The sequence below is a fragment of the Aptenodytes patagonicus genome, chromosome 7, assembly GCF_965638725.1.
Source record: "Aptenodytes patagonicus chromosome 7, bAptPat1.pri.cur, whole genome shotgun sequence".
Classification (NCBI taxonomy): Eukaryota; Metazoa; Chordata; class Aves; order Sphenisciformes; family Spheniscidae; genus Aptenodytes; species Aptenodytes patagonicus.
Window position 1 is genome coordinate 18,395,396 of NC_134955.1, and position 13,706 is coordinate 18,409,101.

Here is a 13,706-nt window from a genome sequence, read left to right on the forward strand (position 1 = left end):
ATGTTGCTGGCTGATGTTGTTAATTGTCTGCAAAGGGTTCATTATCTATCTATCTCCTGCATAATGTTTTGTTGCTCAGCTGCTTGACTGCTCTAAGGACATGTGCCACCCATGCCCTGGGTGGCCCTGCTGCCTTCAGACCTCCCTCAGCCCATCCAAGGCTCAGGCGATTCTCAGGGCAAGACAAGGACCACAGCAGCATCTGCAGGAGCATATGATAGTAAATCAGGGTTGGAATAGGAAAGACAGCCCAAGAGACCCCATTTTTGCCATATGAGATGTCTTTGTGTGGAAAACCACTCGTATCAGCCCATCTTCCCAGCGTACTGTCCTGTGAACCATACTGCCTGCCTGATAAAAAAGCAAGAAGGAGAAAAAAAGAAAAAAGAAAGCATAAAGCTAATTAAGTAGCACACCAATTTAGCAATGGACTCCCAGAAAGTCTCAGTGTTGTCCCTGAGGTCAGGTTATCAAGTGTCACATCTGATTGAGGGGCTGCCACAGCTGTCCAACATCACCTCACCTCTGGTAAAGCTCATTGCAAAACCTCTGCCTGCTGCCAAACACAGGCAGTGAAAACTGGCAGGATCTGCTCATTCCATCCTACATCAGACTTTGAAATGGTGACGTCAGTGTGGACAAGCAATGAAAAACGCTGGGCCCAAACCTTCTGTTGTTGTAACTTTGATGTCAATTCCACCAAACTCAGCAGAGAGACTTTTGACTGATCACCGGTGAATGAGAGCACTCGAAGCTGCTGACCTGGACATCCACTTGAATCTTGCCTAAATGTTTTTTTGGCCTGGCAATGGTAAGAGTTAACCAGAATGAGAAAGACTGGTTTCAGCAGGGTCGGAAATTACTGCAAGACAGCATTCCTCAGGGTATTTCACTGCTTTTACCTCCAGTCAAATCCCAAAGAAGGCAGAGGAATGCGAAAGTTGAAAAAAATGTTGAATGAACTTTTCAAACTTGACAGAAGGGTCAAGTGTAGTTTGGTTCAAGTCTCAGGAGAAGACTGGGTATGGGTTTTCGTCTACCAGAGGAGGTTCACGCATACCTGATTCAAACATATCGTCATGGCCATTGGGCAGGAGGGACAGTGCAGGCAGTGGACTCAGCTCAATCCTCATTTACCATCTGACTGCAACAGGAAAAATATGTGGTTTAGCAAATCTGTCACTCTCAGCAGTTTCAGTTCAGTAAAGGGCTGAGACGTCAGCAGCCAAGCAGGGGCACGAGTTACCTGCCCGCAGCACCGTGGCCAGGCAAAGCCCCTGTGACTCCCACCATGCCATGCATGGGTGCCTGTGGGGCACACAGCCCCATGAGGGCATGAGGCTGGCACGGCTTCATCCTCCCTGTGCAAGAATAAGGGCAGGTGCCCGAGGCCAAAGGGCTGCTGTGAGATTCGGGGTGCACTAGAAGGACTTCATGGTGACCCACCTGCCATGCTAACAAATCCTCGACTCAGTCCTCTGTGCTGCTACCAGTTTTCTGTGTGAGTTCAGGCAAGTCAGTCAGACCTCATTTTTTAAGAAGTCTTCAGGAGACCGTGGAGATAAATAAGCAGAAAACTGAGGCTCTGAGATACTGTGGAGATGAGGGAAGGATGCCACGTAAGTACAAAGGATGGGAGTTATGTACAAATACCCGTTCACCCATTTCAAGACAAGGCTAAGGGCCCTGCTCATCCATGCACTTCTGAATTGACATAAATATCCCTTAACAGGAAAGCAAATGCCACTTAGAGGTAACCTGAGGTGCTGTTTAAATGGATGTCTTGAGGAATACAAGCTGGTCTTTGGGGTTGTTTTCCCTCCATTATTCACTCTCCCTCCCACTTGAAAGAGTTTGAATTGGCCAGAAACAGCAAGCAATGACAGAGAGAGAGTTTAACCATTAATAAGGGTAGAGAATGGTTAGGGAGGTAGATAAGTCCTCTGGTTATACCTAACCAGCCAGTTTCTTGTCTCTGTGTCATTGAGTTTTGGGGGTTTTTTTGGCAAAGTCTTTTCAGGAGTTGATGAGCCAGAGGAGAGTCGTCTTCCCCATGGGTATGTTTCGAGCCTACGGTTCTTGCAGGTTTTCTTGGCTACCACACACAGAGGCGCTGCTGTGATCAGGGCAACATGATCACAATGCAACATGAGCTTCAGGTGTCATCAGAAAGAGACATTTCAGGGCTACTGTAATGTACATCCAGCTGCAACGGCTGAGCTCAGTTGAGGGCTGTTGGGGGCGTAGGCACATTGCAGCCTCTTCTCCCATCCTTTGCCTTCATCTGGATCAGTCCCTCCCGGGAAAAGGGCTCAGAGTCCTCACAGCACAGGAATGGCTGATCCTTTGGCTGCCTGGCCATGGCCACACGGGAAGGAGGACAACCAGCAAAGCTGCTCACAGCAAAACCATCCCTGCGACTCCCCCTGTTTCTCAAAGAAACCCATTCAGAAACATCCCAGGATCCATAGAGTAACACTTGTTGACACTAAAACCTGGGTTTGTTCTTCAGCCATCTGTTTAGGATCCTCAGCCTGTTAGTAAAAGAAGAATAAAAAAGGTGCTCTGATGTGCACCTGATGGATTGTGTCTGAGTTGATAGTTGCTAATAACAAGAGAAGAGAGAGCATTGGATTCAAGATTCATTGACCTAAAAAAAAAAGAAAGAAAAAAAGCCACAATATCTAACGCTTGTCAAAAAGCAGGGATAGAGGTGGGAGGGAGAAGCTGGGCAGCTCTTTTGGGGTTGGCACTAGCAATTAGCATTTTGGGGAGGGGTCAGAGTTTGTGGTCAGAAAAGTAACTTTAACCAATTCGGGTCTACTGCCTTTCTGCCTCTTGAGTAACATGCAAGCAGCTTTGAACACTGATAAAAACAAGTTTTCACTAAAGTCAGCCCTCCCAAGCTCATGCAAAGCTAAAAGAGGGAACTGCAGGCTAGTTTTTGCTTCTCCCACCAGTAAGGCGACCAGCTGAATCCTGGCCTCAGCATGTTTTTGGTAGGTGGCAGCTTAAAAGCAGGAAGGACAAGCACAGGAATATGAATGCACCAAGAGCCACCTGAATCCTCTTCTCAGATGTGAACTGAAACCCATAATCAACCATTTCAGAAATTCCAGCGAAGTTCAGAGCTCTGACATAGTCCATATAGTCTGGAAACTTTTAAATAAACATCCTGACTTCTGAATTGCACAGAAGACTGGAAGCAGCCTCACTTCTTGCTCAGATACCATGTGAGACTTGCAGTGTTGCCAGGTAGGGGAAAAAAACCACCTTGGTTTAACCTATAAACAGTGTGCAACCTGGTAAAGGAAGGAGTCATTCAAAGGAAATATATCTGGGAAGTAAAGCACTTTTGCTGAGGCCCTCTTTATTGATTCTGATCTGTCATGAGGGATGCTTCGGATACTGGCCAAAACCAGTTGCTATGAGAATTGCTTTCCAAATTTTTGAAAACCTTGTTCCCAGCTTTTGTGCAAGCCACAGATCTGTTCCTACTCTTGTTGGTGTTGCTGGACATGGTTGTGTCCTAATGAAGTGATGGAACTTGGGAAGTTGTGCTTAAACGCAAAGGGCCTGATAGGAATAATCCCAAACTGGGCTCAGAAAGCCATGCTACATTGACGGACTGGTGGTCTTCCTTTCTCAGGGCCTCATATAAGGCACTTAAGATCCCTGCAAAACCTAAGAAAGGAACACTCAGAGGATTTATTAATACAGAAAAGAGTCTCAGTCTCTTCCACTCACCACCCCAAAATACGATTGTATTTTAAAAACACTTATCAGCATGGAGACAATCTTCATGCCTTGTGTAAAATCTAGCATTTCCCAAGTGGCATCTGAAAACATGCCCTATTTTTGTCACACAGGTCTCAGCATGCTTAGCAGCTGGATATTGAGACAAGAAGAGCTGTAGCTATGATCCAGTATGTGTATGTATTGCTACAAAGCACAGCATGAGGGCAAAGAGCCTTGCTGCTTGGTGAATAATCAATAGACTAAGTGGGAAACTCTGTTTCCCAACCCTATGAAAATTTCCAGAATATCAGAAATGTTTTTTTCTCTTTTCTGAATCAGGACAAAGACAGAACCTGGAAAACTTTATCAAAGCCTGAGTTACAATGAATATGTCCAGAGAAACCAATGGCAACAAAACATTTCAGTGTTGACCTTTCCCCACTTTTTTACTCCATGTTTACTGTATTCATAATAATATTACTGAACCTAAATATTTTTGGTGCAGGATTCCCCAGAGCTGAAACCACTGACAAGAGACTATTTGCATTCACTGATATCAAAACTCAAATTTTTTTCCACAGATAGTTTTGCTTTGGAGTAAGTGGCATTTTCAGGTTAAAAAACTGAAACTCTTTCAAAGAAAAACTCCTGACTGCATTGAAGAATGAGATCAAACAAGGGCCCTGTAGCTTGCACACTGAATTAGCCTGGAAAGGTTTGTTTCAACATACTCCCCTGGGCAGGAGTAGCTCAGACCAGCTGTAGAGGAGCTGCTTGCTGCACCTCGTCGTCATCCCTGTGACTTACTCAAGACCCCTGTGGAGGGACCTCAGGGAACTGGGACCCGTTTCTCGGCCAGAGCAGACAGGTTTTGTGTTGCAGAGGGAGAAGCACATGCAAAACAAAAGGCATACGGCAGTTCCTTCAGACATGGCTCTGTGTGCACCTGGCAGGGCTGTGGCCGCTGCTTTGGGATGCGCATGATCTGCCCCTCCAGTGTCTGCCGGCTTCCTGGCAAGTCGCCGTGGGTGGCTCCATCTCCTACGCCAGCGTGCCGAGGGAGACTTTCATTTGCCCTCTCACCCTCCACTAGCCGCACTTCGGGCCAGGGAGAAGGAGCTGGGGAATGTGCTGAAATACCTTTCCCCAAACCACAATGTTTGCTGCTGCTGTTTGGTCCTATCTGATAGAACAAAACACAAACAGTGAAACCTGCTCCGCTCACTTCCTCCCTCTGACGGGGAAATGAGCTCAGCACGTCCCGCCGGCTCAGCCAAATCCTGCAGGGGTGATTTAATCGCATTCCTGCTCCGTCTGCCTCAGTTACCCCACTTGGACGTGTTATGTCTCTGCGCTTCCTGTTGTGGCATCCTTGGCATTCCCCACCGTGCTCCCAGCCGCATTGCTCCTCCATGTACGTCACTGCCCAGGACTCTTCGCCGGCGCACATGCAAGCTGCCAGAGGCAGTGGGATACATTCCTGGGATAGATAGGTAAAAGCTCGTTCAGATCTATTCAACCGTGGCAGATTTGGGGGCGTGTGCGTGTTTGATATTTGCCTTGGCACCATATTGAGAGGAGGGGGCCAGGGGGGAGTTTAGATTTAGGATTGATTTTAGGGGGTTGACGGGACCTACCAAGAAGGCGATTCCCTCCTCATGAAGTTTCCTGATGGAAGTTTAGTGAGAGCTTTAGAGCACAAAACTCATGAGTGCTGAAAGCCACTGTAAAAACATCTCCTAATGAGCAAATTAACGGCAGATTCCCAGACCTCATCAGCTAGGGTTCTGCATGCGACCCTAAATGATAGAAAAATCTATTTTAAGAATGTTTGGGGAACTTCTCAGGATGTGATTTTTTTTTTTGGTGCACTAAATGTAATACTTTGTGCACTAATGCAAGTACAACCTCTGCTCGGTACCCAGAGTCCAGACACACAAGGCGCTGAAAGATGGTGGGTAGGGGTCTCTTTGGGGAAGTGTAAGAGATGAGACTCCCTTTAGAAGCATCCACTTTCAGCCAATATCAGTGTCTTGCCTCATAGGTCGAAATATATTAAACAGAAAAGGCTTGATTTTCAAGGTCCAACTGATCTGTATTCTTGTCCATTTAAGTATGTGGGTGAACGAGGGAGCGATTCATCAGTGACTGGCGTAAGAGGTGGGAGATGGTGAAAATAAGGGCATGGAACAGAATGACAGAGTGCAAGGAATATCGTCAATTCTTTGTATTGCAAAGGTATTCTTTGCCTGTCGTGTTGAAAAAGTCATATAGGCAAAATACATTATTATTATTATTATTATTATTATTATTATTATTATTAACTTGCAAACTGTCAAATGTTTTTTCCATTAGAATTTCCAAACATCTTCAAATCTGTTTGCAAAATCTTCATCAGTTGCTGGCTTTTTGCTTGTGTGGTTGCATCTGGTCCTGGGGCCACATCCTGCAGGCAGGGCTGAGTTGGTGGGCAGACTGTCTCCTCATCCCATCCCCACAGAGGACTCTGGTCCCATTTTTGTGCTGCACAGATGCTGGGAGGTGTAGCAACATTGCCTTAGCCTGGGAACATGCAGGAGTGTGCCTCATTGCAGGCCACAGCGATGCTCCTTAGGCTGTCTTCCATCACTGCAAACGTAGTGAATAGATTTTAAAAGGGGGGAAACAGTCAAATGGAGTGGATACAGCAGTCTGGCTTAAGAAAAGGAGGTGTGGCTCAGCCCTAGCTACCATAGACATCACTGGAGGTAGCCAGGGTCAGGCACATCAAGATCACCAAAAATATTGGTCAGCAAGAGGGTAGACCCCACTGTTTGGCTCCTTTTCCCTCCCTTCCTGCTCCTGTTTGTACATTCCCCATAATGACACATCTACCTTGGCCCGCCGGACTTCGGACTCGTGTGTGTGTTTTGGTCACCGAGTTCAGAGCCCAAAATTAGAAAGAGGATGAAAAGAAAACAATTTTCCAACACAGCTTAGCTGGAACAAAAGCGCTTCTGCTACTCTGCCTGACACCCCGGCTAGGGGGAGCACCCGCCAGGTCACAGCCCCCCTGCCCAAGAACACACCCAGTCTGCCCTGCGAGCATGGGAGTACAAAAGCCCAGGGGAAACCCTCATTGCAGAGACTATCTGCTTCCAAACACCCCTGTACCGAAGCCACAGTTGACGCCGTACCTTTGTCAATGCAGTTGTGCCACTGTGCGGGTGTGCAGCTACACCGCCTGCTTTCTCCATCTCACTGCTGCTTGCTTCCTGGCCAGTGCTGCTTACTGCTGGCACAGGCGCTCCTCACTGAGGAGAGCAATTAATTATCGCTCGTATGGCAGAGCAGGGACTCAGCCCCACCGTGCACACTGGGAGAAGGAGATCCCAGCCCTGCTCCTGGCCACGCAGAGTAGCTGGGAGACCTGAAAAAAAAAACAACAAACAAGCTAGAGGTAGGCAGAATAACTTGCTCCCAAAACCACTGTGAGATACTCAGCCTCCAAAATGTGCCAACTTTGACAGTCCCAGACCTTTAAAGCGCAGGAGCGGAATGGCTTACTTGCAGCATGAGTTTGCCAGCGTCCGCGGTGCTGCCCAAGCAAAGCCCTGCCGCGTGGGGATGAGCTGGCTGCAGGTAAGGGGGATGTTTTGGGGGACTTGGGAGAAGAACTGCCTTGGCTTCTGACTAGTTGTCAGGGTTTAAGAGCTGTAGGAGTCATTGCTGAGAACTTCATTCGTACCTTGAAAGTGTCCTGGTGTCCAAGCTGGCCATCAGCCAGCAAGAAGCCATGCCAAAAGCTGAGCCAGAAAAGGGGATTTTTGCAAAACGGAAGAATCAAAAAGATGAGTCCATCTGTCTGTCCCATCTACCTGTTCAAAATGAGCTGGCTTATGGGTACCTGCGGTGTTCACTGAAACCTCCTGGGAACTGGCCACCCCAGGCAGCTCCAGCATTTCTGTCCCCAGCTCCGGGCACACCAGCTCCATTTTCACTGTGGCAACTTCTCAGCACACACTCAGTGCTCAGAGTTGATTGCCCTTGGATGGGAGGGCTGGTTTGGATTTACCAAACCCAACACTACATCTCTTACATGTGCAAGCCAAGCTCTCTGGGGCTTCACATACCATTTGTTGCTCCAGACCATGCCAATTTTGGCAATTCCTTGCTAATAACGTACCCTCAGTCTCCAACCTCAAGCAGCTAGCTCATTTGGGAATGGGGAAGGCTTTTTGTTACTGAAGTCCCTCTTGTACCAAAGGGAAAGGACAGCTTTCTCCAGGCAGCACGTGAATAATCCCAGGCAAGCAGAGCCCACGCTTGGTGGCATGACCTCCAAGGCAGTATCTCCGTAAAAGCAAACACGAAGGCCTCCTCCAGCCCCATTACGCAGAGCAGAGATAGTGGGATGGGTGTTTTGTGAGCACTTGAGGGAGCATCCTTGCTGCGACCTTTGAATCTGGTCGGTTTGGCAGCTGAGGAAATAACCACAGGGCTGCGGGGAGGGAAATGGAGAGTAGACATGGGAGCAGGCAGTGTGCATGAGCTTCATTTTTGCAACGATGGCAGAAGACTAGCAAGTGCAGAAGGGAATGAAGATGCCTGGGGTGTCGCATGGCTCCCCAGGGTGGAGGTGAGAAGCTGTCGAAGGGCTCAGCAGAAGCGTAGCTCTCACTGAGGAGTTCAAACTAGACCCAGCACCATGATGAAGCAGGGACCATCCTCCCTTCCCAACTCCTCAACCTGCAAACTGCCAGCGACCGGCTGGGACTGGGTACACGTGCAGATGGAGAAGGCTGTAAGAACTGTGTGGACTTTCCTGACCTGGGCTCCAGCAGCCCCATCTTTCCTCATGTTAAAAACTCTAGAAGAGAAAACACATGGTCCCACATTTGTATTACACAAGTAGCACTGGAGCAATCGGTGTGGAGTTTTGGGGAAGGGGAGGAGGCATAGGCACAGCTTAGTCTGAGATTTGTTTGATATGCTCAGTTATTATAAAACTTGCAAGATGCATGTAATGGCCAAATTAGCCTTATCACAGGAGCCTTTGAAAATAATAGGCAGTTCAGAGGTGATGCCAGCTTTACATTAAACGTAAATGTATACTGAGTATCTATGGCATGAACGGAAGCATCAGGACACCAAGAAGGCAATGTCAAGCCCTCTCAGGTTAGGGAATTGGAGAATTGAGATGTGTTGCATATCCCTCATTTCAAGTGGCCAAGTGCAGACATGAGAGATTGGATGTGCAAATGTTATCAGGCTTTGGGACTGGACTTGGGCCGGCCAAAGCCATGCTGAAGGTGCATAAAGAGCTACAAAAAAGCTAGTCAGGAAAATTGAAATTTATATGACTCAGGCTAGGTATCAAAATGAGTGGTTACACCTTGCTGATAATCTCTTGGTACCTCATTTCCCCCACTATGAAATTAGGGTGATAGTTTGCTCTTATCTCACAGGTAAGCCACAAAGATATATTCATTAAAGTCTGGGGAATATTTGTAAAGGATGCAGACACTAGGGTGAGACCATCACAGAAACACCCAGAAACTAAAGCCTGAGTTAAGACAATATTTTCTAAGTGGGAGACATCGATCTTGTGACAATGTTTAGTTACAATGACTTTTATCTCTGCCGTGCCAGTCAAGCCACTTAATCATTGCATTTGATGGATGCTGGGGCAGCACGGCTGCAATTGCTCATTGTCAGGCTGATACAGAGGTCATAGGCTTTGCTAAGCTTTGGATCAAAATCCAAAACAGCCCCTGTCACGTCTGTCAGGTTTAAAAGAATAATAAATTTACTAATTCAGCTTTGGTGTTGGGTAGTAGCTGGTGCGACCTTTATCTGTTTCTCCTGAGAAAATAAACCCAGCACCACCATCCCCATCGCAGCACAGTGATGCTGCAACATGCTGTTAATCTTCACAACGTGAGATGAAGGCTTGGGGGGAGGTGAGTGAGGGCACGAATTTGTGGGATGACTCAAAGGCTCTGCAGCACCTCCCTTGCCAGACTAGAGGTGGCTTTGTGGAAGTGGTTGGACGCCCCTTAGCTTTGTCAGGGGTGCTGATGCTGGTGAACCAGACCCTGGATTCTTGCTGGAGCCTGCCACAGCTGTGGTTCAGTGGCGAGGACACTGTTATTGCAATGACAGAAAAAAAGGGATCGCCATACTGTGGCTCACCCTTAATCCTTTAAAAATTAATGTGCAGTCTCCAGCATTAATTAGCCCAGATAGTTCAAGAAAGGTGCAAGAAGTAGGCACAGATTTACCAGCTCTGATCCCAGCTGTTAATACCAAACTATCATTTTTTTGAAATTCCCTTTCCCAACTTTTGTTAACATTTGCTATCATGAAGTTGTTGACACCACTGTTTCCTATACACACACCCATTCCCTTTTGAATCCAGCTGTATTCTTGGAGGAGCCCAAGCCGACTGCTGAACCGCACCACACGTCCAGATCAGAGACGGACAGAGAGGGGTGAGGATGAAGCCAGAGGAGGAGCGGATGGGACAGGGGAGATGGGAGGCTGGGGCCAACGAGAAGGTACGAGTGCAGCAGAGACGGAGGGAGCACCGTGGACTTTATTCTCTGGCTGCGGGAACATCAACATCGAAATCTCTGCCTGGATCTGGATTTGTTGACACAAAATCCACTGCCTGAACGTGGGGGGTTGGAAGCAGTTTACCTGTTACATTCCCAGTGCTCAGGAACATAACTCCATGGGCTGGAGCAGTTGTAGTATATCTGCCTGTCTCTTATCTAATGTGTAACCTCCTGGACTGAAGACATAATGTACTGTCTATCCTTTCTGTGATAAAAATAAAGCATATAAAACCACACACACACACAGTCCCAGGCCAAAAATTCCCTTAGGGGAACATACTGTGACTAGATAAGAAGGTACTAGCTGGCACGTAGTTACCTCTTCGCTTCCTAACTGGGACACTTGGGGAAAGGGTGGAGCTGGGGCTGGTGGGGGGCCACAAGAAGAGAGGGGGGCGAGAGAGATGTCATGGGAGGGATGGCAAGGGAAAAAATGCTGTGGAGAATGACTCAAGGAAAAAGAAGTCAAAAGCAGACTGGACTTATTCAAGGCTTTCCTAGCCCCGCCAACCAGCCTTAAAATCTGACCTCTTTGGGACTGTGGGCAGCAAACCCTGCTAGTGCTGCCCTGAGGGACTGAACAGGGGGTCTTCAGGGCTCAGAGCATCGACTTCTACACAGAATAAAAACAGCTCCTGGAAATCTCCTGGAGGGTTAGTATGTGTGTCATGTCACTGCACACTACGTCTTCCTGGTGCTCTACCCACCGCACCCTCTGAAGGTCAACCTTCCTGGTGGGAGTGATATGGTGTCTTCTGGGGGCTGATTTTTTCATCTCTCTTTAGTCACTGATTCCCTTCAGTGATCCTGGGCAAATTTCCTCATTACCCTATTGCAACATCTTCTGCTGAATGACAGGTGTGACTTGCATCACCTCCCGGGCATGCAGGGAGGCTCTGCCACCAGGTCCTGCAAGCTGTGTCCGACATGTCAGAGGCTGGTAGGACTCAGGAAATGCTGAGAGAAAGAGAGCTTTGAAAGAAAGGTGGCAGTGAAAGAGAAGGGAAACCAGAGGCTCAACACCTCTATGAACTGAGCCTTGCTGGAACCCCCAAGCCCAGGTTAGCATCCAGGTTCACCAAACGCAAACCCTCTGCTCAGTTTTTCACTCACTCCAGGTTCTCTTTGTATATCCAAAGCAATATAACGGATGACGGAGAACTGCAATTGTATTCAATACTTATAGCCAGTATTTACACAGGAGCTTAAAAACAGTCAGAGCTACACCAGTGCTTCCACCTTCTGCTGGCCCCACGGTTTGGTAACAAGCAAGGCAGCGGCAGTCCCCATGCAGTGCTCTTGTACCACTCTGAATCTAGCAACCCCCCCCCCAAATTCCTCCCTCCCTCAACTCTTCTTGCCCTCGAGCACCTTCAGAGATAGTAATTCTTCGAAGTCCAGCAGCTTGATTAAATTTTTGCTTTATCTTGCTTTCAGAAACGAGGCGATAACCCGGGTTGTAGCCTGCCTCCACCTTGTTGCTCCCTGTGCAGGGAAGCCAACGGTGCCAGTACCCTGCCAAGGATGCATTTTACAGGCCTATGCACGGCCTAGCTGGCAGGAGGCTGCTGACAGCCCAAAAGATCACCAACCGTGGGCATGGCTCTTTGGAAACATTTTCACAACTAACTGGCTTAGCCACTGGGGTAAAACATGTATTTCCCAAAAGAGGGCATCTCATTTTGTCTTTGATGGATGGACTCAAGTCTCGAGTCATGTTAAAAATTTAAGATTTGTGGAAAGCCCAAGTAATTTAGAAGAACTTAAAACTTCTTTTTCCTTTAGTCTCTTTGTAGTATTTTTATGAAAAAGTTAATTCAAATTTTAAGAACTGTGCTAGGATGAAGTAGCAAAACATTTGGTTCTGAAAAATGTCAGTATTACATATTTGGACATTTTCTGTGTTTGGTTTTTTTTAAACAAACAAAACATTGAAATTTATACTGGCTTTGCCAAAAATGTCAGTTCCATCAAAATGACATTTTGCAATAAGAAACTGTTTTATGCTTCCCCACCCCCCCCCTCCCTTTTGCTGACTGCTTGCACTGAACTCTTCAGAAAAAGCAGCCATCCAGGTTATACTGGGAACAAACACTTTGTGTGCATGCATGGGTGTTTGCACATGCAAAAACACCTTTGGTTGTTGATGCCTGCACAGGAACCAGCACGTCAGGAAAATGCAGCCCCTGCTCAGGGAGTCTTTGCCTGCGACTTGCTCGGGTTGAGTGAAGGAGCTTGCGGCTGGCTCAGGAAATAAATTCAAGCATCCTCTGCCTCAGCCATGTGGACCAACCTTCCTTGGAGAGAGATGCAGCCATTTACACCCGTGCTGCCAGATCCAGCGCTGGTGTCAGCCGGGCCCTCCTGCTGCCTTGCGATAAAGCCACCCGCCTGGTGGACCCTTGGGCAGGGCCAAATCTGCGCTTACCCTGGGCACTCCAGCAGGAGGATGTGAGAAAGGACAGCTCGGGGGCAATCATTAACACAGGTTGCACTGCGAACACCAGTCTTCAGACCATTTGAGTCAGTGAAGCGTACTTCCCATGGGAACTCTTAGTCCTGGCTAACTTGAGGCAGGACCAATTAGAGCAGGCAATAAATACAGTTAGCATGCTCAGGAAAATACATCTAAAGCTGTTTATACACATTCCTTTGGACCAGTCAGCAACAACAATGTCCTTACAGCTGTTCCTCCTTCCCTTCTTCCCTCTCTCTCTGTGCTGCTTCAAAAATAAAACTCGCTGGCCTCACCTAACCCTTGCTGGATTTACTCCTATTCACTCCCAAGTCCGTCAGGTCTCGTGTCCCACCAGCCCCTCAACTTGTGAGCTTCCTGCAGAGTCCAACTACTGTGTTTCTTCTGGCTGTCCTTGAGGCTTTAGTAATGCAATAGGAGCCAAGAGGAAAAAGGCTTGCACGTTTCCTTATCGTTGAGGAGCTGATACCTGGTACCAAGTCACCTTCATCACCTCCGGCCACCTTCGTCATCAGGCTGGGGCTTTGCGTACATAGTGCACTTAACCAGTACTAATGGCATGTTGACAGCCATTGCCAAGGCAGTAACAGCCGTGGGGGACCGCTATCTAACAAGGATGATCTCAGGTGATGGGGCCGTGGCCACAGGGACAGTCTGCAGGGAACAGAGAACCCAGATCTCATGTCCCAGACCACTGCCCAACCCACAGGGGCGTTCCTCTTCCTCACTGATACCATGCTTGATTCGATCTGTGTGTTGCGTGATCAGTCACGTCAGCTACATGGCACTTTTCCCATTTTCCAGGTGGGGGACTGAGCCTTTTGGAAGAGGACTCCAACTGAATGACATGGTTATGCAGCATTAATAGGGTTTGATCCTAAAGCAAAATCTTC

The 13,706-nt window shown here is 47.8% G+C and overlaps 2 long non-coding RNA genes across 2 annotated transcripts; one reads left to right on the forward strand and one right to left on the reverse strand.

Annotated features, from left to right (window-relative positions):
• The first annotated feature begins 4,915 nt into the window (after positions 1-4,915).
• LOC143162815 (uncharacterized) lies at positions 4,916-10,573 on the forward strand. Its single transcript, XR_012995796.1, has 2 exons — positions 4,916-5,231; positions 10,139-10,573. It is a non-coding gene; the product is annotated as an uncharacterized LOC143162815 (long non-coding RNA).
• On the reverse strand, positions 6,265-6,981 carry LOC143162816 (uncharacterized). The gene is made up of 2 exons (XR_012995797.1): positions 6,915-6,981; positions 6,265-6,366 (listed from the first exon to the last, which is right to left on the reverse strand). It is a non-coding gene; the product is annotated as an uncharacterized LOC143162816 (long non-coding RNA).
• Positions 10,574-13,706: the final 3,133 nt, after the last annotated feature.